Raw genomic sequence first — 26,794 nt, forward strand, 5'->3', positions numbered from 1 at the left:
ACGGTCTGCGTGGACACGCGGACTCGGGGCGGGCGCTATTCGTAACTGTGTCGGCTGCCCAGCCCCAGGCTCACCAAACACCTCCTCACGGTTTCTCAGGGCAGAAGGCCAAGGGGGCCCGATGCCGAAATCAGCCCCACGCGGTGGGCGTCTCTCCCGGTCGAAGCAAGGGGACGCTTACTCCCTGCACCCGCTGTCTGGAAGGACGGTGAACGCCCGAATGGCAGCATAAGCTGTCGGAGATGCCACCTCCCGGGCCCTCCCTCTTCCGGCGCGGCCACCTCCGAAGACGAGCCGCCGGTTCACACCCGGGAAGGGGACCCCGGTGCGCATAAAGCTCCCGAGCGGCCGTCCCTGAGGCCGCAGCAAAGCCCCCAGAGGGCCCCGCGCCGGGCGGGCACAGAGGCTCTCGGCCCCGGTAGCTCGGGACCAACTCGTAGGCGGCCACCCCTTCCGGCCCACGCTCTTCCGCTTCTCCTCAGCCCATCTGGGGAGGAAGTCCGACTCCAAGATGCCTCACTCCCGCCCTGGCTACGCCATCCCTTGGCTCCTTTAAGGGAAAGCGGAGCCTTGGGCTGGAGGAGAGATCTCAGCGCATCGTCCGTCGTCCTCTGCGTCAGCGGCACCAGGAGGAGGGGCTGAAACGTGCGACGGACAGGACTCCGGCCATCCCTGCACGCCTGTCCCCGGTGCCCGCCTTGGAGAAGGGACAATCACGAGCTACTTGGGTTTCCCGAGCCTCACTCGAGAGAGAAGGTGGTTCCCGCCGTCAGAACCCCAGCCCCGCCCCCGGCCCGCAGAAGGGACTCTTGGCTGCCTGGTCTTGGGGGGATGGGCTCCCAGGACCGACCAGACAAGGGAGCAGGCAGGCTCCTGGCTACATAAACACGACCAAACGAGGACACAGAAGAGCTGGGCGAGAGGCCATCGGTGCCTGGCCGCTGGAGAAGCATCACAGGGTCACTTGTTCCAAGGAGCACGATGGTGCCTGGGACACGGAGAACACAAAGGAGCCCAGTGTAGGGGCTGCGGTGGGCGTGTTGCTGTCCCACTGTGGCAGAAGACAGAGTGCCTGCCGGGGGACGAGGGCAGGGACGGGCTGCAGGAAATCTGGGAACCTGGGGCCCCTGGCCTCCCCGTGGGGCGCCCGGGCGCCCGCAGGGCCAGGAGGAGGGGCGGGACCTGCGCGGCGCCGGACGCCGGTCTGGTCTCTGGCTGCCCTGGAGACGCCTCCCTCTCGGCTGGGAAGAGACCCCGTGAGACGCCGTCCTCGGGGTGGCCAGGGCCCCTGGAGACTGGCTCTCGGCAGACACCCGAGCGGGAGCCCTTGGCGCGGACCCCCTTACCTCAGTGGCCGGTCACCCTTCTCGCCCTCCCCTTTGCGGTGTGGAACAAGAGGCTCCCTCATGGGCGCCGCTTCAGAGAGGGGCTGGGACCCCCCGTGTCAAATGTTTGCAAAGCTGTACAGAGCTGAGGGGTCCCTCGGCGGCCGGGAGACCACCCTGGTTCTGGAAAGTTCTGTGGATGTGGTGACCTCACGACCTAGAACTCCCAGAACAATCCCAATTTCAAGCCTTCGAGAGCCATCGAAACCTCCAGGACTCCCCCCGGGGTCCCGCTGAGCGAGCACCCACGGCTCTGGGGCCTGATTACCAGGACGCGGGGGGCCTGGGTTTTGGTGTGGAAACGCGGTCCTGGGAACTGCAGAGACTGGCTGCTTGGCCTTCCCCGGCCCCCCCTCTTCCACGCCTCCCCAACAGCATCTTTCTGAGCCGGGGGGAAAGCTGGTCCAGGGCAGATCTCAAAGTCAGAAGCACCCACACCCATCTCTGTCTGGATGCCCCCTCCGGCTGGTACCCAGCAACCTCTCTGTGCAGGACCCCGTGGGGACACAGGTCAGCTCTCTGGGAGGACAAGGAGAGAATTAATATCTGAAGAGAGTTCATTTCACCGCTTCCGGGAGTGAAGCGGTCTGTCGCCGTCCTGTCGGCTGGCTCTGGCCTCACAGCAGGAAGGACCTCTCTCTCTCTCTCTCTCTCTCTCTCGCTCGGGATCTCACGGCACTGAAGGTCCCACTCTCCCCACGACCCGTGGGAACAGATGGGAAAAGTGACGGGGAGGCTGGGGGTCGGGGGAGGGGAGACCCAGGGCAGGTGTGCTGCGTGTGAAGGGAAGGTGGTGGGGAAAAGTCCTGCTAACACATCAATTTAACATACCTGGAGAGAAATGGGTGGGGGCGGAGAAGGACTACCACAGGGAGGCTTGGGGACAAGTCAGAGGTTGGGGGCCGGAGGGTTGAAGGGGTGGGGGGGACGAGAAGGGACGAGAGGGAGAGAGGTGCTCGTGGGCCAGTAAATCTGGGCCTGTGCACACAAATAACTCCTGCTTCAGCTGGACCGGGACCAGTAAACTCTCCCTGTCAAGGGCTGGCTAGTAAACGCTTTAGGCTTTGCGGGCCCAACAGTCTCTGCGCAACTACTCAACTCTGCCTGTGGCACGAGAGCGGCCACAGACAATGCATAAATAAGCGAGGCTGGCTGAGTTCCAATAAAACTTTATTTACAAGAACAGACCAGCAGGTAGTCGGCCAACCCCTGAGCCAGACGAAGGGCCCTGCGCAGGGATCACTGCAGTGGGAAAGCAGAAGACGGAGGCGAAAAGGAATCTCATGGCAGCAAGGTCAGCCCAGCCTCAGAACAGGGGGTCAGAAAAGACAACGTAACCTCACGGTGACCTGTCGGCTGTCTGTCCAGGTCAGCTCCACCAGCTCTTCCCCTTCTGAGATTCTACCGCCTGGCTGCCAAGCACGTCTACTTACATGGCGCTTGTGTTAAGCTCCTACCCTCCTGGTCCCCCACGTTGGGAACCATCCAAGGCGGGGGAGCCCTTCTGGCCCCTGGACCACGTGACCTTGAGCACAGGGGGGTCCCCGGAGAGGGGGCGGAGAGGGCAGGCAAAGACGCCTGCAGCCTCTCGGGACCACTCCCGCACAAGGGCACCCTGGGGCCTAGCCGGGGACGCGAGCCAGCCCTTCTGCTGCTCCTGGGCCGTCCTGCCATCTGAGTCACCTCCCAGGCTGCCGATCACTGCGGCTGCCCTAGGGCCACTCTCGACTCACCTGTCACCTGCGCAACCCCACCCTGTGTCCAGGCCAACACCTCCTGCTGTCCACACACGGCCACCTCCTTGCCACGCGAGGCCACTAAAGCCATCCAGCTGCTCTCCACTTTCCGTCCACCTCCAAACGTGGCCGCAGGGATGCACTAGCCCTCTGTGTGGGGCCTGTAGCGCGGCGGGGCGCTCCCTTCCAGGCTCCGCCCCAACCTCGCCGCCTGCCTCTGCATCGTTCCCCCAACAGCCCTGCACCCCCAGCTTCCAGTCCTCGGCCTTCTCTGCCTAGGATTCGTCCTTAGCTTTCCTGAGCCTCAGCCTGCTCCTCTCTAAGACGGGTGTCCCACGCTTACCGGAGACTCAGCTGAGACAGGGTTCCAGAGAGGACCTGGAAAACTGGCATTTTCACTTTTTTGTTTTTATTTTTAGACCGTGCTCCGTACACCAAACGAAGATCACCGTTAGCCATCTTCTTAGTCACCATACCTGGTCCTACAGATGGACGCTGTCTTTGGGCCAGACCCAAGTGCTTGGAATGCTGAGCTAGAGCAGATCAAGTGTAGGGTCCCTTCTAAGCTGGGGCCAGCAAATAAGGCGCCAGATGGTAAATATTCTAGGCTTTCTAGACAATATGTAAGTGAATGGGCATGGCTGTGTTCCAATAAAACTTTATTTATAAAAACAGACAGTGGGACCGGATTTGGCCCAGGGGCCATAGCTTCCTGATCCCTGTTCTAAACCCCAGCAAAACTGCCGACACTCTCGCTAAAATACCTGGATGTGAAGGTTGGGGGGTGGGCAGGGGGGAGGGGAAGTGGGTTCCATCACCCAGAAGTGCCAAGTGATGGAGATGCTGTTTTGGCCCGTGCAGGTCCTGTTAATGCCGGGCCAAGGCGGGAGTCCCCGCTGGGCAACAAACTTCGGGTAGGAAGTGGGGGAAGCGGTACAGGCCCCGGCTCCGGGAGCAGCCCCCTTTCCTGCGTCTGAGCCACAAATGCGGGTGTCCAGGCTTTGCAGGGCCTAGAGTTGCTACAGGAGTGTCAGGGCCTGGGCTGGCTCAGCAGGTCCTTGGTGAGTCCCCAGGAGGTGGGGGGACCCAGCCCTCGTCCCCCCCACCGGGGGGGAAGCAAAGCCACAGAGGGGGCAGAGGGGGTGGCCGTGTATTGCCCTGCGGGGCTGGAAGAGAGAAGTGGGGGACAGAGGTGGCCTTGTGGCTGCCACCACTCCCCACCAGTCACGCACACACGCGCGCACACACACACACACACGTGTGCGTGTGCACAGTCAGAGCTCCAGCAGCTGTGGTAGCATCAGGACTAACGAGTGGGAGGGAGGCGAGGAGGCCCAGGCAGCGCCGTGGCCAGCGGCCCCCACTCCCCTTCAGTGCCTTGACGGCAGTGCTCTTTCCCAGAAAGCACTGCACGTTAGCCACATGTTCCTGAGATCACATCCACCCGTTCCCCCTCAAGGCTGCCTCAAGCCAACCCTCAGACAACAAAGTCCTGCCCCCCAACCTCTGATCGCCCCAATCAGACACTGTTCTCACTGTCCTCAGTCCCTGAGGCTGCAGGGACAGGTTGCTGCAAACAAGGTTCCAGCGCCTGGTGCTTCCCAAAGACCAATGACATACCCGGGAAGGGGTGAGAAGAGACACCAGCACGCCCCGGGCTCCGGCGGGACAGGGGACTCTCGTGCTTGGTGGGCGGGTCATTACCCTCGTCAAATACAGCAGGACGAGTATCTCAACCGGGACTAAGGCTACGTGTGTACAAATGAGTAACACACACACACACACACACACACACACACACACACACACACATCCTAGAAGCTTGGCAAGGCTTCTCCGATTTTGCATTTACTTTCAAAAGAGTGAATGCACACACATCCTCCTCGCCGGGTCAAAGGTCAGCCCCTGGTTCACTGTGAAAGGGGGCGCCACGTGGACCCTCTAACAGGCAAAAGCTTTCCATGCAGTGTTCCCAAGAATCCACCAGAGCCGCCCGTCCGTAAGGGAATTCTACGTGGATGAACCTCCTGCTGCTGCCACCGGCAGCCAGTTCAGTGCTCTCTGCTCAGGGTCCGGCGACCAGTGCCCCTACCCCAGAGCCCTGCTTCAGGGACGGTTTGTTGGGGGCCACAGCTCTCCACCGGAAGGAAGACCAAAGCCTCACAAACCACCTTCCCTCTAGTTTCTTGGGCTCCTCCAGGTGGCCTCTCTGTGCCCTTGGAGGGAGGGACAACCAGATCCAGAATTAGTAGCCGTGCAGGGAAGGAAGCCCAGGACTGGACAGTGATCCCCAGAGGGTGAGGAGGAGTAAGAAACACCCCCGAAGCGTACTGTTTGCGGGTCTGAACAGTGGGCTGGGTGAAGGGCACCCAGCTTTTAATGACCTAAGGCAGTGATTCTCTCTGAAGGGGGAGGGAAGGGCATGCTCCTATCCGTGTCTCCTGGGCACACGTGGTGGAGAACGCCTGTTGGATACACCCATGGCTTTCACTATGCAAGTCACAGAGAAAAGTGACGCTGGCAGAGTTCTATGGGTGACGGGGGACCAAGCAAGCCTTTTGGGATGCATAGGGTTAACAAAGGCTCAGGGGAACTGGAAAGGATGTTGGGAAAAGGCCATTTGTGTACAGGTGTGGGCGTGTACCCCAGACAGACCCCAACTGGGACATGCTTCTTGGCGTGCAGGTGCCAAGTGGAAGTTCCCCATCCAGGTGTAAAATACGCCGCGATCACCCACCGACCCGCTTCCCAGGGGTCTGGTCTACAAAACCCTACGGCCCTGCCCAGGGACATGTGGGCAAAGATGCTCACGGCACCATGAACTCCAGCAGCCTCGGAGAGAGGGAGGTAGCCCCTCAGATGTGCTGATGTAACACAAAATGTAACACGACGCTGTTAGATTTTAAAGAGCAAATCGGAGAACACCACGCAGAGCATGATCCCATGCCTGTAAGGACAGAATTTTTGAAAGATGCTATCTGTGCGCGTTTGTCTGTAGGCACAGAGAAAGGTTTAGAAGGATAAACACCAAACCTTCCACGACGGTTAGTCCTGGAGGGTGGGGCGGCCGGAAAGATGCGTTCACTTTAAGGACTTTTTGAAATGAAAAAAAAAAAATTTTAATGCACGTATTCCCTTTTGCAATGAAAATAACGTTTAAGCAAAGATAAAAGGCTGCAAAATACTGACTGCACGCGCTACAGTCACAAGCACAAGTTGTCCCCAGAGCAATTGTTCCTACAGACTCTCCACGTGTGTCACTTCTTATAAAGCAAGCACAGGATAAATGTTTAATCTACCCAGGAAGATACACATGGAGGCAGTAGGGCATTTGAAATAAAAGGACGAGAATTCCCAGCTACGGCTCTGGGGCCATCCCCAAAGGGGACAGTCTTTCTATAATGAGTTCTCCTAAGACTTCCAATTACACTGTTTCCACATCACAAATTTTTAATTTTCCCAGCAAAAATGGGGTAGCTATCTGTCTCCGTGGGCCCCAAGCAAGAAAAGAACTGCTCCGTGCTCAGACTGGAAACCCAGCCCTGGCAGCCGTATGTGATTCTGTGCCCCGCCAAGGCCAGGTGGGGAGGTGAGGAAGGAGGACCTCGGCAGGGGTGGGGCGGCGGGGGGAGCAGAGGCTGGAGAGGGCAAGAATGCCAACCTTGGCTCAGCCGGGACAGCTCACTCAGCACCTGCCTGTAACTTGACGCTGTCCCTTCAATTAAAGCCACAGCTCCGCAGTTCCGCCTTCCAGAAAAGCACGTTCGGATCAATCGGCCCTGGAACTACTAAAAATTATCCTTTTGTTTTGTTGTTTAAAAAAAAAAAAAAAAAAAAGTTTGTTGAACGAGCAATGCCCTCCGTTGGAGACACGTCCAAGGTGACCGGTGACAAATGGACGGAACAGGGGTGGGGGGCGGGGGACACACAGAGGCAGCCACTGAGGAAGGGCAGACGTACACTCAACCCCTTTCAGCTCAGCTCCCCCTCAGTGCGCCTGACTGACCCCAGAACAGTAAAACCATTGTTTTGACCCAAGATGGGGAAAGAACAAAATTCAGGATGTGGAACAAGGTGACCTATTTATAAAGCCTCCTTTCACCTGCAGATCAAATAAGCTCCCTCCCTCCCCGCCTCCCCACCTCACACATCGCTGGTCGCAGCCCAGGATTTTGCAAGAGAAGCAGGCCCGAGCGATGGGTTATTAGATCGGGATGCCACTTCTGCAGCCTGCATATTAGGGTTTTGTGCTTCATTAGCCGGGGCTCCGGAACACGTGTCGGCGGTGGGGGCGCCCAGGGTGGGCGTGCTCCGTGCAGCCTGGCCACGGAGCCCCGGCCAAGGTGTCACCAACCAGAGGACAAGAGCCGTGTGGTTACCCTAACCCTATCCATCCCACCTGCACCCTTGAGGAGGGATGCCCAGGAAGACCCAGGAAAGCTCTCTTCTTGCTCAAGCAGGGGCGTAAAAGTCAGTGTTTGGCCCGAGAATCAACCAAAAGTATTGGACCTTTCTGGAAAGTTCTGACGAGTGATTCTGGAGAGAAAATCCCACACGGGCCGGAGCTCTATCTAGCCTCTGACTTCAAAAGACCAAAAAATGCACCTGCTGTAAACACCTACGGAGGGACCCAGATTACTCACGGCACTTTCAGAAAGGGCTCGAATCGGTTGAGCCTTGTCCCTGGGAAATAGCATCAACATTCATTCAGAGACTAAAAATTTAAAAAAAAAAAAAAAAAAAAAAAAAAAGTCACGGCTGCAGCCGAGTCAAGGTTATAACGGCAACGGCCTGTGCTTTGTTCAGATGAGAAGCTCTGCTCTTTGGAGGGAGCTGAGTGACATACAATGACACACAGCGACCTTCCTGAAAGGTTTCTGAGACAGCAGCAGATGTGCCTTTGAGTAGAGGCAGTGGGAAGGAAGTCTAGACGGTGACCCCCAACCTTGCTCAGGCCGGGTGGTCCATCAAACTGGGCCTGCCTGGTGCACGCGGGGGCTGGGGGGCCCGTGCAAAGGGGGCAGGAGGGCAGCACGGAGGACAGTGCCACGGCCACCTCCGAGGGAGAGCCCACGGGTGCCCAAGGGGAAAGGCTCGGGGATGCGGGTGCTTCCTCACCCCACCTGGCTGGTGGCGGAAGCCTACGATCCCCGCGCGGCCTGGTGGCCCCAGTGAGCTCACTCCGGTCCCGAGAAAAGTGGGCCTCACCTTCCCCGAGGTGGGCACCTGGAGAAGGCTCTACAGGGCAAGGCTCTACGGGGTCCGCTCTGGAGGCCCTGGCCTCCCGCAGGACGCTTGCCTACCGGCTCACTCCTCTGGCCGCTGGCCTCCATCAGGGTCCCTGGAACAAAGTCTGGCCACGCCCAGGCTTTAGGGCCCGGAGGCCTGAGTGAGAGCAGGTGACACTCTGGCCGCTTTCCGCGGGATGTGCCAACTGGGAAAGGTCACCTCTGAGGGTGATCTTGTGGGTCACCGCACATCCCTTCAGGAAGAATGAGCAGGAGGGAGGCCAGGGAGAGATGTCAGGCCGCGAGAGGAATCAGCTCACAGGGAGGCAGAGGGGCCCGGGTCCCCTCATCCCACCCGGCAGACCCAGGTGACGCTCTCAAACCATGCGGGGGTGTAAAAGGAGGGGCGAGGGCAGCACGCAGGGTAGCTAAAGCACTCAACACAGCATCGGGCGCACACAGTAGGTGCTTAATACATGCTGCTCCCTGCCCCCCACCCCCGCCTCCTTTTAACATGAGGAGATTTAAAAAAAAAAAGGACAGAATCTTGAATGCCAAGTGCAAGACAGCACTCAGCCAGGGAATACCAAGACAGGTGCGAGTTAAGGCCTCACAGGGTGGCCCAAGTCCCATCGTGTGAGACCACCGCTCCAGCAAAGCCACCTGTGGTTGTACAACCTCTAAAACCCCATTAAATAACGTAAACGCTTTAGGTAGGTCAAGAGCAGGGGCGGAAGTCCCGTAAAATGTCTACAGTGGGGAGAGGCTGTAGGGATATGCTCTCTTGCAAACAGGTTCACGGGAGTGGTTCTCAAAGTGGGGTCCCCGGATCAGCAGATCAGCGTCACCTGTTAGAGACGCAAAGGCTTGGCCCCCACCCCTGACCTCCTGAATCAGGGATGCTGAGGATGGGGTCCGGCACTCTGCATACTAATGAGCCCTCCAGAGGATTAGGACGCTGCTGGTTTGAAGGAATTATAGCTCAACATTTTGGAATCGCAAATCCACATTAAGTGAGAACTGACAGGCTTGGATTGATGACCACAATTTTTAAAAATGTCTTGTTCTATCTTGATTTGAAATATTTCAAATGTTATACATGCTCATAAGAAATCTCTAAGAAATGTATACAGTATAAATTAAAGCGTCCGCCTCCCAGTCAAGTGCAGATACGGGGGCCGTCTACTTATAGCAAAGGATCACACCACACACACTTTTTCCAAGCCATAATATATCAGCTCCTACATCAATTTTATGCGTTAGTAGCTGCATAATATTCCATTATCACAATTTCGGTAACTTTCCCTTATAGAAGGACATCTGGGTTGTTTGACTGTAATGATGGTCATGTGTGGGAGGTTAAGAATTTCTCCCTAACGAGCTGGCCTTAGAGCCGTTTCTTTTTTCTTTTCTTTTCTTTTCTTTTCTTTTCTTTTCTTTTCTTTTTCTTTCTTTTGGCCACGCCGTGTGGCTTGCGGGATCTTAGTTCCCCGACCAGGGATTGAACCCGTGCCCCCTGCAACAGAAGCATGGTCCCGACCACTGGACCACCAGGGAAGTCCCGTGTTTCTTTTCATTTTCACAGCCACCTCTCCTCTCATCACCCTCAAAATCTTGGGCCCTCAGAACCCCCCGCCCCCACTGTCCATTTTTTGAAGAAGAAAATCAAACGTGAAAGGAACCTACCAAAAGGCTTCCCGACCTTGGAACTGACCGTGGCGTCTGAAGGCGCTCAGGAGTTTCTGCACAACTAGTTGGGCTGAAGGTTTGTCAACTGGACCTTGAATGGACCGCAGCCAATGAACTTGGACAGGATTCGAAAAGGAATGGGGCAGTGCGTCTCCTAGTGCAACCTAATCACCGCAACCTGGGTGGGATTTCACGGAACTCAACAGGATGCCAAGGGAGAGGTAAATCCCTGGGCCTCACAGGCCAGTTGGTGAAAAAAAGGACTTAAATATCCTTTAAAGTCACAACAGCCTGCAGGAACTTCCTCTTTTAGGTTGCTGGTCTTCCTCCTCCAATCCTGTCAACCTGGAAAGTCCTGAACACCTGGGCTGAGGACCCGACAAGGCGGGGAGGAGGGTGCTCAGCAAGCCCACAGGTGGCGGATAAATCCACCCCGAACCTCCAGGCAAGTGGAAGGGTCCGGGTGCTCGATTCCCACGGCACCAGCTGGTCACGTGGGGGTGACGCGAGGAGGCAGGAAGGGGGCTCCGCAGTCACATCTATGGAGATGGACACAGCCATCCAAGATGCTAGCTGAAAGGACCACTCTTTGAGAGGCACGGAAAAAGGTTTGCTATCTTAAGTAAAAGGAAGGACACAGCTGTATCTGCCCTAAGAGTAAAATCTAGAAAAAATTATACAGGCACATGCAGGAAAAGAGATGAAAAGGAGGGTGGAAACATGATGTTTCTCTGTTTAGAGTGATGAGCTTATGAGTTTCCCTTTCTTTCACATTTCCTTGCTGTTGTCCTATTGTTGTTACAAAACCATAAATGGACGAATCCAAACGTCCATCAATGCATGGCTGGATAAACCAATTGTGGAATACGTATTCAATGGAATATCATTCAGCCATGAACAAGAATAAAGGACTGATGACACCTGCCATAACATGGATGAACCTCAAACCCCGTATATGCTGGTGAAAGAAGGCAGATATAAAAGGTCACCTAGTGATGTTTCCACTTTTATGAAATAGCCAGAAGAGGTAAATCCATAGAGACAGAAAGCGGATTGGTGATTGCCAGGGGAGGGGGAATGGGGAGCGGTGGCCGATGGGTCAGGGTCTCTTTTGCAGGGGACGAAACCATTTCAGAACTGGATGGAGGTGGTGGCTGCAGGACATCGTGAATGTACTATATGCCACGGAAGCGTCCTCTTTAAAAAGGTCACTGTTATGTGAATTTCGCAACAAATAAAAAAACCTAAATGGACGAAAACCGTGCACTTCTCCAAAATCCACATGGCAGGAGGCAAGTGTGGAAAGCGGCTGCAGAGCAGAGAGGAGCCCAGAGCTTGCAGAGACCTGGCGGGCAGAGCCAGGCCCATCAGCCAGGCTTACACGCGGGAACACAGCTAACGATATTCATATGTGGGGAGCGTGGAGCCTTCTAGAGCTGAGTTCTCTGCTCCCCGCCCCACCCCCCTTGTCTTTCCTCTGACAGAAAAAGCGCAGAGCTGTGGTTTGGCAACGCTGCTGCCTTGAGACGGCACCTGTAGATCGAGTTTCTCTGGAGGAATCCGGAGCGCGGGCCTGCATCCTCACGCGTGCACCCGAAACGTGGTGCAGGCGGGGACTGACCGACACACCCGTGCACGCCCCCCCGACTCTGGGTACAAGGCAGGGCTAGGATTCCCAGGTCCCAGCTTTTTCACCGAGCAGGTCAACACCCCGAGGCCAAACTGGCAAAGGCCGCGCACTCCGTGTTATCAGGAAAGCATCCCAGACGCTTCAGCCCCTGCTCACGCCCTCTGTCAGTGCCCGTCTGCCAGCTAAGACACCACGCCACGGGGCTCTGGCTCGGGCCAGCCGGGCCCCAGGCTAACGCACAGTGTGACCGGACCTGCTGCCAAATGCAAATCTGTTCTAATGGGCGCAGCTTCTGTGTTCTCGTGAGGATCGTCGCTCAAGACCTGGACAGACCCCAGCTTCTCATGCCAGGTGCTACCATCTCCCACAGACCCCTTCTGGCCAGACTTGCTCGTGGAAAACATGGAAAGTGGGCCGCCCCAAAGGGCCATGCTCAAGGCCTATGTGTATACAGTAGGTGCTCATAAATACCTGAGTTGTTTACTTACCCGTCCCACAAGCACCTGCTAAACCCCAGTCGGGGAGCATGGGCTTCCCGAGATCCTTTCTTTGTTCCTTAGTCCCCGAGAACCTCAATGAAGTGGATGATTCTAAACTGTGGGCCACAGATGGTCGGTGTCTGGGAAAGTAGGAGAATGTTCCACCTACGCTCCCGGAATGCATCTTCCCCAGGTGGAAACCAGCAAAAACTGACAAAACCTACAAGATAGACACCTGCAGGAGTGATCCAATCTGAGAGGTGGTCTGTAAATGTTCAGCTGATGAGTGTTTGGAAAACAGCCAAGTCCAAATAAGGTGATTTAGGGCTGGAATTCATTCCAAAAATATTTATTAGGCACCTACTATATACCTTATGCACATACATACTCTATAGGTAGAAATCATTGTCCCCATGGAGCTTACAGTCGAGCGGGGGAGACATACAGTCATCGTAACAATCACTTGAACAATCAATGCAAGCTTCAGGGCAGAGATTTTTATCTGTGTGTTCACGGTGGGAGCCCCCATGCCTAGAATGTTGCCTGGAACAAAGCAGGTGCTCAAGAAACAAGTGTTGACTGAATGAATATCTAACATAGGGCCAGGTAATAAGTGTTAAAGAAAAATGAAGCAGAGTAGTGAGGACAGAGCAAGGGATGGGAGAAGGTGGTGAGGGAAGGCTTCTCTGATACAGTGATACATGGACAGAGACCTGGGGGAAGGGGAGGAGAAAAGCATGTGACTATTCAAAGGGAAGTGTGCTCTGGGCAGAGGGAACAGCATGTGCAAAGGCCCTGAGGTCTGAGCATGCGTGGCATGGCAGGGGAAAACCAGAGATGCGGTATGGCCAGAGCAGAGAGAGGAAGAGGCTGAGGAGACAGTGCAAGGTGTGCAGAGGACAGGCACACCAGGCCTTGAGGGCCACAAAGAAGGGCTTTGGATTTTGTCTTCAGTGTGACAAGAAACCGGCAGGGGGCTTTGTGCAGGCAGAGGGCGCAGTGCTTCCCTACTAACAGAATCCCTCTTAGCTGCTGTGTTGAGAAGAGGCTGTTGACAGCTGGAGACCAGCTAGGGAGTCAATGCAAGGATGCAGCTTGGACCAGGGGGTGGTGGAAGTGGTAGGATCCAGAACATTACCCGAACTAGCTATAATCCCATAGGTGAGATCATACCTTGCCTGAGCAAAGGACTGCTTAAGCTTAAAAGGCGGTGGTGGGGCTTCCCTGGTGGCGCCGTGGTTGAGAGTCCGCCTGCCGATGCAAGGGACGCGGGTTCGTGCCCCGGTCCAGGAAGATCCCACATGCCGCGGAGCGGCTAGGCCCGTGAGCCATGGCCGCTGAGCCTGTGCGTCCGGAGCCTGTGCTCCGCAACGGGAGAGGCCACAACAGTGAAAGTCCCGCGTACCGCAAAAAAAAAAAAAAAAAAAAAAAAAGGTGGCGGTGAGTGAGGACGCAGACACAGAGTCCGGGAAGATGGTGGCCTGATCCATGGACCAAGGACTCCAGCTCTTGTTCCATCTACTCCTGTGACAACAGGGGTATCGGGCTACAAAGCTTGAGGCGCAAATCCTGAGGGCCTCTTGCCCATTTCCCTGAGCTCTGGTTCAGTGCCTCCCATTTGCCCCTTTCAGGGGCAAACGCAAATCTTCAGTACACCGAGTGTCCCACCCCAGGTTTATACATCAGTCTCCTGTGAGTTTGGTAGATATCGCTAAACTGCGTCAATATTGGATACACCGGGGGAAAAAGTCCAGTTCTTGAACCTGCAAAATGTAGATGGGCCATTATGACCCCAAGGGCCCAGTCCATCCCTTTGGGATCCTCACCTGAGTAGCCCTGAGGCCCCTATCCAAGACTTCTTGGAACTGAAACATGGTGGATCAAGGAGAAGATGGAGAAGACTGCAGTCTGGGGTTAGGCTGCCTGGGCTTAACCTTTAGCTCCACAAGCTGGGCGACCTTGGGCAAGTGCTCCAACCTCTCTGAGCCTCAGGTCCCTCAGCCACCGAAATGGGGACAATGACTGTTCAACTCCACTGGTTTGCTTTAAGGATTAAGGGAGGATCCCACGAAAAGCTTAGCACTTAATAAAGAGCCAACACTGGCCATGTATTTGTAGTTTAGTGGTCTGAGGAGAAGGAAGGGAGGGAGGGAGGGAGGGCTTCTTGAGAAGGCGTCTCTGGTAGCTCCCCAACGGTAGAATGTAGCCATGCAAATCCTGACACCCATTCCCCACTGCAAACTCAGCAATCTCCCAGAGAACAGCCACCTCGGGGTGTCCGTGACCCAGCTCTGGGGCTGCCTCTCGCCATCTCAGCCTCACTAATGGCGACAGAGAGGTCTCCACGGGAAGCCCGAGGCTGGCAGTGGTTTTGTCTGCCTCTGCAGCACTCTCCCGACGCCTGCCCCTCATCCCCCGCTGTGCCTGCTCCGGGAAGGGGGTGATGGGGGTGGCAGCCCTGGCGGTGGGATGCCATGCCTCTGTGCTCTCTGGGGCCAGGCAGCCGGGACAGACACATCTGGAGAAGTTTCTTGGGAAAGCAACTTGGATCTGGGGTGAGCCTGGTCCATTTATCACATTTGAGAACACAAAAGGAAGAAAGGGGAAGTGGAAAAAGGGAAATTGGTCCAATATCCATTTAATGGGCTAGTCCGGGGTGACAATCAGGCCAGAGCGAGGCAGAAGCCAGACGCAGGCACTCGCCTGTCTGGAAAACTTGTCAGCCCCACTTTGGAACCAGGCAGGTCCAGGATGGGCCATTCGAGCTGGACCAGGGCCCCGGTACCTCGTAGGAGGCGTGCACGCGCCTCGGCCGGGCTGCCCTGCGACTCCATACAGACCGCGCTCAGAAAGGTATTTCCTCTGCGAGCTGGACTTTCCATAAAACACGACAACAGCGCGTCACCTTCACAGGCGACATGGGGAGCAGGGGACGTGTCCCCCACCCCTCGGTGTCAAGGAAGGCCAGCCTCGTCACAGCCGCGGGGGGCGCAGACCACAGACCCAGGGGTGGGGAGCCCTCCCCACCCCCAGGTGGGCAGCCAGGCAGTGCGGTCCCATAACTGCAGGAGGACCCCGGCCCCCTCCCGCCCAGCACACCGAGTGCTTCTAACGCTGTCCCAAGTTTCCGTTCCCATATCAAAAGCGCCTCTTTTCTGCTGAGGCGGCAAGACCTGCCAACAAAACAAGCCGCTGGGACCCGCGTTTCTGTAACACAACGCCTTCCCTTGAAACGCACTTCAATGAATCACTGAGGTTAAACAGTATCGACAGCTGGGCGGGTGGAAGGAATCCGTGTGAAAGTGGGACAGAGGCGCTCAGGCCCCGCCCCCTGCGCCGAGTCCCAGCCCCCGCCCGGATCGCCCCGCTCTTGATTGGCAGCACCCTCCCTCCGGGCCCCCAAACGGACAAGGAGACGCGCCGGAGATCCTGCCTGCGGAGCAGTCCGAGGCCCTCCTTGGGAAGTGATCCCCTTAGGAGCGAGGGAGCCGGTCACCACACGCGCCCTGCATCCGGCCACGCCCCGGGGAGCCTGCGGGGACGCAGCAGGGGCATCACCTGGGAGCCTGCTGGAAACGCAGCCTGCCTAACAAATGCAGAAGAACGGCCCTAACACAGGTGCCCTGGGCGCCCAGGTGGATGGGGGGCGTGCTGGGGGCCCTCCCCAAGGCAGAGGCCAGGAGGAAACACATCAGCAAGAAAGATAAACGGAGGCCCGTCCATCCCTCTTCAGGAAGCCAGTCCCGACAAGCCAAATCTAGAAGCCGACGAGTTTAACAGAAGTCACGGGCAGAGCCTGTCAGGGCACCGTCGGGTGCACAAAACAGGCTGTGGTTCCCTGGCCCAGACGTTCTGGAAGCCCCCGGTCACTCGGGGTCTGGGAAGACCAAGGTGGGGGCAACCCCACTTCCGGGCCCCCCTCTCCCTCCCTCTCCCCCAGCTCCTCTGAGCCCTTCTCACTCTCTCCGCTCCTCCAAATATCCCCGGTTCCCCCATCAGCCAAGCCAGTCCAGCCGCGTCCAGGAGCCTCGCGCTTCCTTGCAGCCACACCTGTTATAACGCCGTTCCTTTCACTTCAAACCACCCCACCCGGCCAGAATCCTGGCCATCCAGGATCGGTCCCTCTCGGCCACGGAGCCCTCCCTGGCTGGCCTCCACGACCTGGGCTGTTTCACAGCAGGTCTCCATTTCCCTGCAAAGTCTCCCCCAAGACTAGCTCAGGATCCTGGGTTCTGCCAGAATCTAGAATGAAGGTCACCCCTGGGCCCAAGCAGCATCCCGGCTGAGGTCCACAGCCCTGCCCTCGACCCAGCCCCACATGGCCTGCCAGCAAGTGGCCTCACGGTCTCCCAGACACCTACCGGAGGATCGGAGTTCTGGAATGTTTCGGGCCAGTGCCCAGGCAGTGTCGGTGGGGAACCGCAGGAGGGAAGCCCTTGGTCCTCAGGCCAGGGAGAAGGAAGCGGAGTGCAGGCGGCTCACTGGTGCCCCGGGAGCAGGGTGTCTCCCTGCCAGTGGCCGGGCCGTGCGGGTCCCCAGGCCTCCCTCGCCCGGGCTGGATCAGCCCTGGCCTGAGTGAGCTCCGCCGTCACCAAGGGGAAGCGGCCCTTGGTTACCGCTGGCCAGGAGAACACAGAAGGCAAAACAAACTCTGGACTCCCTCCTCACTGCTGGGAACAATTACAAGGTAACCGGCCAGTTCTGAAAAGGCCTCCAGAAGGGAGGCTGCAGGCCCGATGGGGGGCTGGTTTGTAACCCGTTCCCTTCCTGCTGCTGCTGCTGCATCCTCCCCGAGACCCAGGGACTGTCCCTCCACCCCACTCAGGGGACGCCCAGCAAAGCAAGGCTGGAGTCACAGAGGAAGCGGGGCAAACAGTCACGGGCAGGCAGTGCGCCCTTTCAGTGCCCAAGGCATGTTCCAGAACAACAGGTGGGCCCAGCCTGGCAGGTGTGGACCCCAGCTGGCACGCAGGGGCAGACTCATGACGGCACTCACCACTTCCCCCTTCCCGGCAACCACCAGCTGTCTGGTTCCCAAGCAACTTGTCATGGAACGAACAGAAACTCACCAGCGAAGAATAAAGTGCCTGCTTACCGGGCTCCCACCGGCGCTGGTGGGCCATCCACCAGGACTGCCCCCGGCCAAGGGCTGTCCCCCAGGAGGGGGCTTCAGGTACAGCCTGGGCTCTGATCCCCAACTGACGCCTGTCAGCAGACCTGAGACCCCCCCCAGCCAGTCACACACCTCCTCCTGGGAACAGAGGACACCCCCTGCGCCCAGGGCCTTGGCTGCGTCCAGACCCAGGAGCAGAAACAGTGGAAACGGGGGAGGGGGAGAGCTGAGTGACACCCCAGCCCCATCCCCAGGTCTCCCCCAGGTGGGGGGCACACGCAGAAGAGGTTTTCTTTCCCCCACCATGGACCTGCATCTGAGCCTCGAGGTCCTCCAGGCACCGGTTTCAAGCCTCCCTCTCTTCCCTGCTCCCTCACTGGGAAGGTGGGGCACCTTTTGGGGGGCCAGACTGCTGACCTTGGATGGGGAACGTGGCAGCAGGTCCAAACCCCCGACAAACAGGACCCGTCTCACCCTCTTGAATTCCCTCACCCCACCCCACGGGGCACACTGCTCAGTTTTCCATCCTGCTCAAGTCACACTGGTCTCGGCGAGAAGAGTCCAGCCTGGCTTCACTGGCCTCCCAGGGGACAGACAGAGATAGAGACAGACAGACAGACAGAGGCAGAGAAAAAGAGAGAGAGAGAGATTGAGGCAGAAAGAGAGACAGAGAAAGACAGAGACACAGAGAGAGAGACAGAGACAGAGGTAGAGATACAGAGGGACATGGATATAGAGAGACAGAGACACACACAAAGAGACAGAGAGAGAGAAAGAGATACAGAGAAAGACAAAGACACGGAAAGACAGAGAGACCCACACACAGAGACAGAAAGGCAGAGAGAGACAGAGACAGAGACACAGAGAAAGAAGTGCAAAGGAAGCAAGGGAATGGGAAGCAGGAGGGTGGAGACCCTGCAGCCTCAGCAAACTTGGGCTCTGCGCCGTCGCTGGCCAGTTCCCCGTCGGGAGGGCGGCGCCGAGGCTCTGAGTGGGAGCTGCCTCCCATGGGACGGGGGGGGGCGGGCAGGGACGGGGGGGGCAGGGCAGGAAGTGGGGGTACACCTCTGCCTACCCTCCAGCCTCACCCTGCTCCCCCGTCCCCGCAGAGAGGGTCTCCTGTCCGCAAACCGGGAAGGTCCTGAAGTTAAAACAAGTCAACGACCTCCCCGGCCAGGCAGGCCAGCGGCTCCAGGGTGAGAAGCTGGGCCCCTGTGGCTGCGAGGACCCGCCTGGACTGTGCTCTGCAACGGGGAGGGGAACCAACGGTGGCCACGGCGGCAGCGGCAGGTACCTTGAGGGGCCCCCCTTTATAAAAAATTCAAACCAGTACCTTTGGTGGTGAAGGCTGGGCTCACCTGAGTATCAGGTCCCCCGGCCCAGCCAGCCGAGTCCCTGCCCGTCTCAGAGGGACCTGGGGGCCGGCCCCGGCCGCCCCCGCCCCAGATGCGTAGAGCTATTCCTTAGGGGGCACTGGGCAGCGGGGGTTATACCGGGGTTAGAGCCTCAGACCTGGCTCTGGCGCGCTGGGAAGTGAAGTGGGGCATTTCTAGGACAACTGGACAGAAGCTGCCAGAAAGGCCCCCTCCACCTCTCACTTGAGTTGATGGAGAAGTTTCTTCCAGACCTTCAGGTGTTGACTTTGATGGTGAAGGGGGAAGAGAAGAAGCCAAGAATCACTGAACTAAGACGCCAGACCCTCCTTGGTGTGCCCCCCTCCACATCCCTGCCTCCCTTGGGGGACGTGGGCTAAGGCAACCGTTGTTGCTTTACCCACCAGGAGCCCAGCCAGGGAAGAAACCCCTTAGTGCTATTTTATGTTTGAACATCCATAAACTGGCTTTCTCTCTCTTTTTATTTTTGGCCGCGCCTCGCGGCAGGCAGGATCTCAGCTCCCAGACCAGGGATCGAACCCGTGCCCCCTGCAGTGGAAGCCTGGAGTCCTGACGACTGGGCCGCCAGGGAAGCCCCCCACAGACTGACTTTCTCCTTGCAGTCTTTCTCCTCATGCGGTGAAGGAAAATTTAAACCATCAGGAAAAAGTAAAAAGAGCCTTGACACAGCCTTGTTTCTTCTCTAACCACTAATGACCCCTTCGGCAAATTCGACGTCCTGTCCCGGGAGGCGGGGCCTGGGGTGGGGGGTGGGGCGCGTACGGAGACTGAGGCCAGCAAAGCCGCCTGATGCCCGCAGCCTCACAGGAGAGATGATGTCTTGGGAGAGCTACAGTAGAAGCAGGATGCACCACTTGGGGGGCTGCTGAGACGGGTGGCGGTGGAGGAAGGGTGGAGGAGGGGTGGGACCCTCAGGGAAGTCCCCCCTTTGAGGGGTCCTGAGCAAGGCTGGGGTTTCAGTAACAGAGATGAGCTGAGTGAAGAAGCAGGCAGACCCCCCCCACCCCCCGGTGAGAGAACCCCGCCCCCCATCAGAGGTGGGCAGCTGTCTTTGGGACCCGAAGGGTCGTCAAGTGATGAGAATGCCATTTGGAAAATTTGAGCGGTAACTGGAGAGAGGGAGAGAGAGGAACACGGTGCGGGCGGCAAGGGCCTTGAACATCACGACAGGGATTCAGGCCTCAGGCACTGGGGCCAGGTGGGGAGGTGACAGATCAGAAAGCCTGCTCCTAAAGTTCATCCAACACCCCGCTCCGCCGCCGGGTTTCCGGATGGAGCCAGAAAGCACTCAAAACGGAGAGATGACGTCCCCTCCTGGCACAGAGCATCTACCCTTGCATGGCTTAACAAAAAGTGCTGTGAGGGGTAGCAGTTCCATAAATATTTTGGGGGAGGCAGGCTAAGAACCAGCAAGAAAGAATTAGAACATTTCTTTTAGGTAAACAGAAAATTTGAAGTGTGTTAACAGCCCAAGAATACCACTTCAAACCAACTTCATGAGAAAGCATCACTAATTTTTCACCTGCGAGAATGAGAGAGAAGGACTTCCCTGGCGGTCCAGTAGTTAAGACTCCAGGCTTCCGCTGCCAGGGGCACGGGTTTGATCCCTGGTTGGGGAACTAAGATCCCGCATGTCGCAAGGCACGGCGCCCCCCTCCCCCCCAAAAAAAGGAATGAGAAAGGTAATAAATACCTATTCTGCAAAGACAATGAATATACTCAAAGAGGCCAAAAAGTTCCCAGCACATAGTAGGTCCTCAGACAATACCAGATGCTTACACGGCCCTCACGACACGTGAGGCACTTTTGGGCACCTTGCCTTTCGTATGTATTAATGGGTTAGGTGGTGGCTGCAATTATTACCGCCACATGACGTTCCGGTGAGCAAATCTTAACTGCAGAGGTCATCTTCTAACCACTGACCACAGAACCAGATAACCGCAACCTGCTTTTTAAAGCACAAAGATATCTTAAAGATCACCCAATAAAAATGCTTCATTTTATAAAATTACCATTCCCATAAGATCCAGCAATTCCACTTCTGGGTATAGAACCAAAAGATTTGGGAGCAGGGTCCCGAACAGATATGCGTATACCTGTGTTCACAGCAGCATTATTCGCAATAGCCAAAAGGAGGAAGGAGCCCAAGTGTCCACCGACAGACGAATGGATAAGCAGTGTGGAGTGTACACACACACTGGAATGTCATTAAGCCTTAAAAAGGAAGGTAATTGTGACACCCACTTCGACATGGACGCCCCCTGAGGCTGAGTGAAATCAGCCAGTCACAAAAAGACAAACACCGTGTGATTCCACTCATACAAGGCACTGAGAGTCGTCAAATTCACAGACAGAAAGTGGAAGGCTGGGTGCCGTGGGGAAAGAGAAGGGGAGTTAGTATCGAACGGGGACAGAGTTTCACGTTGGGAAGATGACGAAGTTCTGGAAATGGATGGTGGTGATGGTTGCTCAGCAACGTACTTAATGCCACTGGATTCTACTCTCAAAAATGGTTAAAATGGTAAATTTTATGTGTATTCTACCACAATAAAAAATGCTTCATTGTATATGAAAATAAGGAAAAAAAACCCTGAGGCATAGAAAGTGATGAAAGGGGGGTCCCTCTATCCTGATGCTACGGGAACAAACGCTGAACAAAGCTAAGGCATTTGGCAGCCATCCCTGGTCCCACCCCATCTGCATCTTTAAGCCAATGGCCAAGGAGGTTCAGACAAGGAGCTGTTTTCCCGGGAGTCATGCTGGAGAGGAAAATTGGCAGAGACAGAATTTACTTGGCTAATGCGTCCCTTCGACCTCCTGGCCAATCTCTCTTCTTTTCATTTGGAATACGAAAAAGAAGGACGTAAATACTCGCAGCCGTGCTCACATGCTGTTTCTCGCTGCAGGTGCTTCACAGACCCGACCAGGAGACAGACCTGGCAGGAAATGGAGGTGGACTTCAAAAGGAAGATAAATTTATGAGAGGCCAAGCCCAAAATGGCTAAGAAGCTGGGACAGGTTGCTGTCCAGGAAATGACTCATGTCTCCTCTGCTCCCTCGGGGCTGCTCTGGGAACAGACACTGAACAGTGTAGATCAAGGTTCCTGAGGTTCTCAAGAGGAAGGCGGCTTCTGGTGGATTCCCCTGCGGACCCTGAGCCTGTCAAGCCCGTCTTGGACACCTGTAGTGGCAGGTGCCTAGCATGGCCCCCAAGGGCAGCTCAATCCACAGTCGTGGGTGAAGAGAATTGAAACCAAGCCGGAATGCCACAGAGCCCGGTGACGGGGCACTCTTCTGCAGCCAGCCACACTTCCTGTGGCCTCGGTCACCCTCCCTGCACTCAGGCTACAGAACTCGGCGGGCTGACTTCGGGCCCCTTTAGGGAACGTGCTCTTCCAAGTTATGACCTGCTAATCGATAAACTGAACGGCCTAAAAAAAGCATCTTCTCTACCTCGCAACTACATTTGGAAACCCTGACTATGACCTTGACCTTGAAACACTGGTTTCCGTGATGGTGTACTCCCTGTTCTGCAAGGCTCCCATCCAGCTCCTTCGCCAGTTTTTCCTCCTCCCCTTAAACACAGATGTTCTTGAGGGGCCCTCTTTCCACGGGCTCCTCTGCTCTCGTGGCTCCAGGGAGCGTCTCTCCTTGAACTTGACACATCACCCATATGGCAACTGCATCATTGAACGGCATCACCCTTATGGCAACCCTGCCCCTCACTCCCACTCAGCTCTTCTCCAGACCCAAACACAGCCCCCTCCCAGCCTCCGCATCTCTGCCAAGTTCTGTCCTCGTTCTCCCGCTTGGTCATCCAGATTCAAACCCCTCATCTTCCTGGATTTCGTCTCTTCTTGGCTCCCCACATCATCACCAGTTGGTATAAATTCCCCTATAATTGCCCCAATCTGTCCCCACTCTCACAGTTCAATTCATCATCACCCGCAAAGTTACTGCAAGAGTCTCCAAATTGGTCTCCCTGCCCGCAGCACCTCTCTGACCCCCACCCCTCTCCCTAAAACACTTTCATTTAGGTACTGGTCTTTTTTTTCATTTTGGAAATTTGTAATTCAAACATGTACAAAAGAGACACATATTTTCAGCACCTAAAATGAACCACTGTCAACAGCTGGTCACATCTGCTTCTGGTCCTTTTATGGCACATTAGTCAAATGGTCAGAGGACTTGAAGAGGCAACTCAGAGGAAAAAAGTAAATGCAAATGGCAGACAAACTTGTACCCAAAGACGCCCAATCTGTCTAGTAAACAGGGAAACAAAACATTAAGCACTAATGAGCTATCTATTGCCTTGCGTCCCCCGGATTACTACACAGTCAGCAGACAGGTGGCGCCTACTGCTGGCGGGCAGGGGAGGGAGTGTGCACCCATGCGGCTGGTGGAATCTGAAATCTTGCAGCTTTGAGGAAGCAAACTGGGGATTGACCCAGCAATTCCACTCCTGGGGCTTGGGTCACAAGAATAAAAGCACCCGGGGACTTCCCTGGTGGCGCAGTGGTTAAGAATCCGCCTGCCAGTGAAGGGGACGCGGGTTCGAGCCCTGGTCTGGGAACATCCCACATGCCGCGGAGCACCTAAGCCTGCCCGTTGCAACTACTGAGCCCGTGCGCCGCAACTACTGAGCCCACGTGCTGCAACTACTGAAGCCCACGCACCTAGAGCCTGGGCCCTGCAACAAGAGAAGCCACCGCAATGAGAAGCCCGTGCACCGCAACGAAGAGTAGCCCCCGCTCACCGCAACTAGAGAAAGCCCGCGCGCAGCAACGAAGACCTAATGCAGCCAAAAATTAATTAATTATTTTTTTAAAAAAAAGAATAAAAGCACTTGTACCGAGAGTATCTGTACATGTGTTTATTACAGAGGCACTGCCATTTCCTGCCAGTCCAAATTAAGTGTTTCCATCATATCTGACTCATCAGGTGGACAGCTCTGGTGCCTCTGTGCCATGAACCATTCATCACACAGCAATGAAAAAACAAGGTAGAACCACACTGGAGCCTGGGGGCATTTCCACACGCATTCAGTGAGAAGAGCAGGGTAGAATATGAAAGCCAAGCCCATTTTAATCAAATAGCGGTGTCCCCAGAGATACCTACACATATATGCCTGGGCAGGCAGGAAGGTATGGAGCTACTCGGGGTATCTTACCCCTCAATAAAAGGTTGAGGTTAAAAAGAACTAGAAAAGAACAGATGTTGGAGAGGATGTGGAGAAACTGGAACCCTTGCGCACTGTTGGTGGGAATGTAAAATGGCGTGGCCACCGTGGAAAACAGTACGGCAGTTCCTCAAAAATCTAAAACTAGAATGACCGTATTTCATTTCTGGGTAAAGACCCCAAAGAATTGAAAGCAGGGCCTCGAACAGATATTTGTACACCTGTGTTCACAGCAGCATTATTCACAATAGGCAAAAGGTGGAAGCAACACACATGTCCACCAACCAATGACCGGATAAGCAAATTGTGTAAATCCATTTGACCTTAAATATCAATTGACCTTAAAAAGGAAGGAAGTCCTGTCATAGGCTACAACATGGATGAACCTTGAGAACATTATGCTAAGTGAAATAAGCCAGTCACAAGAAGACAAATACTGTGTGATTCCACTTATATGAGGTACCAAGAGTACCTCAAATTCATAGGAACAGGAAGTAGAATGGTGGATGCCAAAGGCTGGGGGAGGGGAAAATGGAGTTGCTGTTTAATGGGGACAGAGTTCCAGTTTTGCAAGATGAAAAGAGTTAGGGAGCTGGATGGTGGTGATAATTGCACAGCATCATGAATGTACTTAACACTAGTGTACACTTAAAAATGGTTAAGATGTTGTTATGTTCTAACTCAAAAAGATACACGCACCCCAATGTTCATAGCAGCACTATTCACAATAGACAGGACATGGAAGCAACCTAAATGTCCATCGACAGATGAATGGATAAAGATGTGAGATACACACACACACACACACACACACACACACACACACACACACACACACACAGGAATATTACTCAGCCATAAAAAAGAATGAAATAATGCCATTTGCAGCAACATGGATGGATCTAGAGATTATCATACTAAGTGAAGTAAGTCAGACAAATATCATATGATATCACTTATATGTGGCATCTTAAAAAACAAAACACATGAACTTATTTACAAAACAGAAACAGATTCACAGACATAGAAAACAAACATGGTTACTAAAGGGGAAAGGTGGGGAGGAGGGATAAATTAGGAGTTTGGGATTAACATATACACACGACTATATATAAAATAGATAAGCAACAAGGACCTACTGTATAGCCCATGGAACTATATTCAATATCTTGTAATAACCTATAATGGAAAAGAATCTAAGAAAGAATATATATATATATATTCTCTATATAGAGAGAATATATATATCTGAATCACTTTGCTTTATACCTGAAACTAACACAACAATGTAAATCAACTACACTTCAATTTAAATAAAAAAGAAAAAAAAAAGATGTACTGAATGTGTCTCCCTCAAAACTCATCTATTGAAATGCTAACCCCCAAGTGATGGTTTTAGGAGGTGGGTCTTTGAGAGGTGATTAGATCACGAGGGTGGAGCCCTCACAAATATAATTAGTGCCATTATAGAAGAAACGCGAGAGAGATTATCTCTTTTTTGCTGTCACGTGACTACACAATAAGACAGCTGTCTGCAAACCAGGAAGAGGGCTCTCATCAGACACCAGCTCTACCAGCTCCCTGATCTTGGGACTTCCCAGCCTCCAGAACTGTAAGAAATGTCTGCTGTTTAAGCAGCCTTGTCTAGAGCGTTCTGTTTTTTTCAGCCCAAGATCACGAAGACAAACTTCTGAGACAAGCACCAAAGACTGTTCCCACACTGACCTCAGCCCGCTTTGTCACAGAACGGCTTTCTCAAATGGTTCACGTGCTCCTGCAGCTGCTCCTGTCCCCCAGTTTGGCTCACACGCATGTCTGTGCTACTCCACGCCATCCACCCGCTTGGAACACCATCACTACAGAACCAGGCAGACCCTCCGGAGCCCTCTGCACGTCCTCCCTCACCTTAAACACCTCACTAAGCAACCACAGCGCGCAGTTCCTCACCTTTCCGTGAGCTCATGCTAGACTTTGAAACAAACCCTCCCCACGTGCCCGGCGCCCTAACGCAGACACCTAGCGACTGATACAAAACTTTGGGGAGAAAGGGCACCCCGTGTACCCCCAAACGGTGGCCTGAGACCCACGCAGCCTATCAGGTTTCTCTTTTTCTCTGCACAGATGTGTGGCCGCCTGCTCCTGGGCTACTCTGAACCAGCTGTCCATCATCCGGGGCAATTCTCCTCCCTGGACTCTGAAGGCAGCAGGCCCAGAAAAAACCCTAAAAGCTCCAGCGCATCAACGTTCCAAGAAGAAAATGTCTATAGCTGACACCAGCTGAATGTTCTCCACACCCCTCCCACTGCACACGTCCGCACTCAAGCCCACCATCCTCCAAGGCCGAGATCTTGGAGGTCTCCTGGACTGCGCCCTGACTTCTGGTTGGCTGTCAGGCTCACCTCCCAAGACAATCTCCACCCCACTGCCTTCCGCACCCTCTCACCTGTCCCCTCCACCACCCCCATCGCCTTTCCAGAACACTCCCCACCCACACGGTCGTTCCCCTCCTGGTCTGGCATGAAGTCCTCTGACCACGGGGCACATACCCTCCATCCATTCGGGATCTCACCTCTGCCTTCCTCTCCACCTGCATGCCCCCTCGCCCTGGGAACCCCTCAGCTGGGGCCACCCGACCCTAATGCAGAACTGAACCACCTCTGGTTCCCCCTGTCCTGCTTCTCACCCTCAGAACTCTTCCAGCAACCTGCCTGGGATGCCTCCCCCACCACCCCCGTGCCCCACCCCACCCCCCGAGAACTGTCCTGCACTCCATCAGTGCTTGGGCAAATCTTTCTACCATTCACCAACAACTCCAGGAAATGCAGGCTCCACACAGGCTGGCTTAAGATAGAAGAGTGGTTCTTAACACTTTACCCCCAGGGGATATTTGGCCAGGTCTGGGGACATTTTTGGTGGTCACAAGCGGGGTGACATCCAGTGGGTGGAGGCCTGGGGTGCTGC

At 55.2% G+C, this 26,794-nt stretch overlaps 1 protein-coding gene across 10 annotated transcripts in view; it reads right to left on the bottom strand.

Moving 5' to 3' along the window:
• Positions 1-26,794, bottom strand: part of SPSB1 (splA/ryanodine receptor domain and SOCS box containing 1) — a 67,337-nt gene that overhangs the window by 10,877 nt on the left and 29,666 nt on the right. The window contains exon 1 of one of the 10 annotated variants that reach the window (XM_067018047.1): positions 16,509-16,689. The exons of 8 other annotated variants lie outside the window; for them this stretch is intronic. The gene's annotated coding sequence lies outside the window, so the exon portion shown is untranslated. Of the gene's footprint in view, positions 1-16,508; positions 16,690-26,794 lie in introns of those variants that run through there. One more of the 10 variants, XM_067018016.1, reaches the window with a different exon arrangement.

This window comes from Kogia breviceps, chromosome 1 (genome assembly GCF_026419965.1).
Source record: "Kogia breviceps isolate mKogBre1 chromosome 1, mKogBre1 haplotype 1, whole genome shotgun sequence".
Taxonomy (NCBI): Eukaryota; Metazoa; Chordata; class Mammalia; order Artiodactyla; family Physeteridae; genus Kogia; species Kogia breviceps.